The sequence below is a fragment of the Corapipo altera genome, unplaced genomic scaffold (assembly GCF_003945725.1).
Source record: "Corapipo altera isolate COAL_440 unplaced genomic scaffold, ASM394572v1 201, whole genome shotgun sequence".
In the NCBI taxonomy this organism is placed as follows: Eukaryota; Metazoa; Chordata; class Aves; order Passeriformes; family Pipridae; genus Corapipo; species Corapipo altera.
In genome coordinates, this window is record NW_020884940.1 from 635367 (window position 1) to 639610 (window position 4244).

Below are 4244 nucleotides of genomic sequence, written 5' to 3' on the forward strand. Positions count from 1 at the left end.
AAGGAATTGCAGGAGGAATTTGGGAAGGAATTGCAGGAGGAATTTGGCATGTTCCTGGTGTTGTTTTTATGGCAAAGGACAACTGTGTTGACACAAACACAGTGATCAACCCAGCAAATGGTTAAAAGCCCTGACCAGCAGCAAGTGGAAGGTCTGGGATGTTTGATCCCTCCCCTGGAAGGGAAGAATGAAGTGTTTGCAATATTGAAGCATTGCCTGGGATTATCAGCAGGAAGGGAAATTGTGATTATTTATGAGGGTTCTGTCACAAATCCCATTCATTGGAGTGATTTCTGGCAGTTTTGGGGGAGTGGGATTTGAATGTTGAGGAGGGATTGATGTCAGAGAAGTTGCCATTTCCCTTGGACCAATTGTTTACCATTCTCAGGACTCCTTGGAAAATTAGATGTTGCTGTTTCATGAAATAAAAAAAAAAAGCCACCCTGGTTTGATTAGATGCTAAAAACTGTTAGTTTTTAGCCATTCTGGGCTGCAGTGAGGATCAGTCACCTGTGGGGTGTGGGAAAAGATGGATGGAGCTGGTTAAGAAACATTATTCAAGCCTGGAGGTGTTGCCAGTGCAAGGCTGTGTCTTGTCACATCAAAAAAGCAAACAAAGCCTGTCAGAGTGAGCCTGCTGGGAAAAAAAAAATAAAATAAATTAATAAACCACCCCTAAGTGCAGCAGGGAAGAACTTTTTTTTTTCTTAAAATGGCCCAGCAAATGGAACCCTGAGTGAAACTCAGCCCATCCCCCCCACCAGCACTTCCACCCAAGGCTGGGGGGAAGAAGGAGCTGCTCCTGCCTTTTGGGGTCCATCTCTCATTTTTATGGTGCCCCAGGGGTGACATAAACCTGCCAGTCCAACCCACTGAACGTTCCTGAAGGAAACTTGGCGGTCCCACAAGCAGGATTACAGAGAGCCTGATTTGGAATCTCATTTTTCAGAGCCTGATAATTAAATTCAGATGACTCATTTTTGAATAATTTCTTTTTTGCCCTTAGGGGGGGAAAAAAAAACCAAACCAAAAACCTGGCACTCCTATCTCCTCTTTAAACATGTTGATATGATTCAGCATGAAAATAGAGCTGAAACCCTTTTTTTTTCCCTCCCCCCTTCTGTCTATGAAAACCTGGTTTTAATTATTGGTAATATGGCAGATAGACTTGCAGCCAAATCAACCCCCCCTGTTGAAGTATCTCCCAGCTAAATATTTCATTTCCTAAGCATTATGAGCAGTTTTAGTCGTGTCCGGAGCTGTGCACAAATAAACAGAATTAAATTTCATCTGGGGGATAATTCCTATGTATTTCCAAGCTATGGAATGTGATCTAATGGTGGTATTTATGAGACCATTAACTCAGCACTTTGAGTAACCTTGACTTGACCTGCACTTATAAAAATCTGCATTATTATTATTCATCCTCCCCTCTTTAAAAATGGATGTTTTGTGGGTTTTTTATGAGCCAGGTTGATTTAAGTGCCTTCAGTGCCACGTGTTGATTCCCCCTCCCTGGAGAATCCTCATCTGAGCCTCACTGGCTCCCCAACCTGTTGGATGGGAATCCTGCAATGAGCATTCCAAGGGAAAGGAGGTGGCAGGTCTGAGCAGAGCAGTGGAGGCTGATGGGGCTGCTCGAGCCATATTAATAAAATAACACATTTACAGCTCTTTTAACTGCTCTCTCAGCTTCTGTCAGGGGGCTTTGGGTCTGGAGTGCCTTGACAGGTGAGAAAGAAAATTCTGCTGCTGAGGAGTGAGAACGGGAGGGGGAGGAAGGAGCAGGGTGAGGATGAGCCTGTCAGGTTGGGAAGGGCCAGGAGGGGGAGGCCAGGCTGGAAGGAAAATTTGGAAGGATGGCAGGAACTGCCCTGTCCTCCTTTGGGGTTTGATCATCCCAGTCCCTATCCTGGATGGGGTCCTCATCCTGACCATCCCTGGATGAGTTTTAAGGTCCCTTCCACCCAGCCCAGTGTGGGATCCTCTCACATCCTCAGACTCTTTATTATCTTCAAGATTCGGGGTTCTCTTCCCTGTCACTTTGTCCTGGCTGATCCCTGCATCCCTCCTGACCTCTCTCCCACCTCCACATGGATGTGTCCCCTCAAGGACTGGGGTGATCAGGGCTGTGCTGGGCAGCCCTTGTTTGGCTCAAAGTGACTTTAGGGGAGGTTTTTGCTCTGCCTGTGGAGGAGGAGGAGCTCTGGGTTCCCTTTGTGCAGTTTAAACAGTGACAATGTGGTTTTGTGTCTGCTGCACTTGTGCCTGTCAGGTGCTGAGATCTCCTCCAGCTCGTCTGGGCTCTGTGTCTCATCTCAGACACAATAATGTTGCTGTTGCCAGCCGAGGTGGTGCTGCAGGAAATGACTAATAATCCAATTTTCCGTGTGTTTACAGCCATTCACTCAGCTCAGGTGTGTGTTTTTCTGGGTATAACCAGGTGGTTCAGCAGGGAAGGTTCTTCCAGCCCATTCCACTGTAGCTGGAGGTAAAAGGTGTTTGTGCAGAGCCAAATTTCCTCCAGGGCAGAGAATTTCAAGTGCCTGGGAAAGCAGTTTGATGTTTGCCATAGAAAGTTTGTTTTGTGCTGCTGGGTTGGAGAACAGGAGGGAGGGAGGGGAGGCAGTGCCAGCTCCTGCCTGCCCTGCTGAGCCAGGTGAGCAGCTGCCACAACCTCCTCCCCCAGAACAGCATTTGGCTGTTTTGTTCCACCAGTGAAAGCATTTTAGAAGCCTCTGCTCCTGCCAAATGAACGAGTTCCATGAGCTCAGACTAACGAGCTCCTGCTCTGCCTGCCTGGGACAACTCTGGCTGGAGGGTTTGGAAGGTTCCTGAGATGTTTCTAATTCTGAGATGTGGATGGTTTCTTTAATAATGAGGCTTTTCGGATCTTTTAACAGCTCATGTTGTGTTCTGCAACTGCCTGTGGTGGATGATGAGGATCCAAGTTGGTGGGAGGGACTGGGATTTCAGCTGGGAAGGTGCTGCTGTCGTGGGATTCAGATCAAAAATACTCAGAGCCTCTTTGGGTTGTGTGTTTTGGGGGGGGTTGCATCATCTCTCACATTACCCCAACTGCCCTCCCACTCTCTGAGTCTTCCCTTGTCATTCCCCCCGGGGAACCATTTCTTTTTCCCTTGATTTGGTGTTAATAATCCCATACTGAGGAAATGAAGTGGAGCTGCCAAATCCATGCAGTTCATTCCTGTCTGGATTCAGTTCCTCCCCTTCAGTGTCTCACCTCCATTTTGCCTTTCCAGCCTTGGAGCTGTGTTTTCCTCCCTTGCACAAATACTTTTTGTTCCTCCCCCTGAGGACTATTTTCCCCACTTAATTTGTGTGGAATTCAGTTTAACTTTGTCCCCCGATTTCCTGGATAAAGGAACCTGACATGTCCACGTGTATTATTTTGCATTACTTCTCTAGCACAGCTGTGCCAGATGTGAAGGCCTCCAGCTCTGCCCCAGAGGTGCTTTGTGCAGATATTGAGCAATGGGTGAAAACAAAAAGCAGCAGGGACCAGGGTGAGAACTGAGGAACCTTTGCATTTAAAGTCCCTCTGGTGAATTCTGCATCTTCCTTTCTGGAGCTGAGCCCTGGAGACTCCTTTGAGCCACCAGCCCTTTCTGGAAAAGCATTTCACAAGTTCCCTCTTGCTCTGTGCTCCTGCAGAGAGCTGAGCTTGGGGGAAGAGAGGTTTGGAAGACTCATCAGCATTTGAGCAGCTCCTCTTTATTTCCTTCCTTGTCATTACCTGCAGGTGACCCTTCCCTCCCCACCCCCCTCCTCTGAGTGGTTTTTAACAGTCATTAGAGTTCTCCAGGGCAGGATCTGCTCTGTGATTCCCTCCTGGAGCTGCTCATTCCCCACCCCTGCCCAGCCTCGTGTCCCCCTGCCTGTCGTGTGTTCCTGGAGGTCACTGCTTCACATGATGGGCTTGGTTGGTGAAAAACTCTCCTCTCTGTGTGGGCTTCTAATAAACCAGCCTATTTTCTTTCTATCAAAGCAGCCTCTGATCCTTGGGGAGCTGCCTCAGAGCTTTCAGGGCGTGTTTTCATCTCGGAGCTCAGTCGGTGTCTGTGATGTCCATGGAAAGGCTTTGGCTCCAAAGGCTTTGGGAACCAGGATTTAGTGTTTTGTCACTTGCTAAATGTGTTCCTTGTGCTACTGAAACTCTGAGTCGGCATCTGATGCTGCTGCTCCCTTCAGTAGGAGAGCCTTTTCCCTTCCCTTCCCTTCCC

The 4244-nt window shown here is 48.0% G+C and overlaps 1 protein-coding gene across 2 annotated transcripts in view; it reads left to right on the top strand.

The window, feature by feature from the left end:
• Nucleotides 1-4244, top strand: part of CSMD2 (CUB and Sushi multiple domains 2) — a 252563-nt gene that overhangs the window by 71712 nt on the left and 176607 nt on the right. The window lies entirely within an intron of this gene.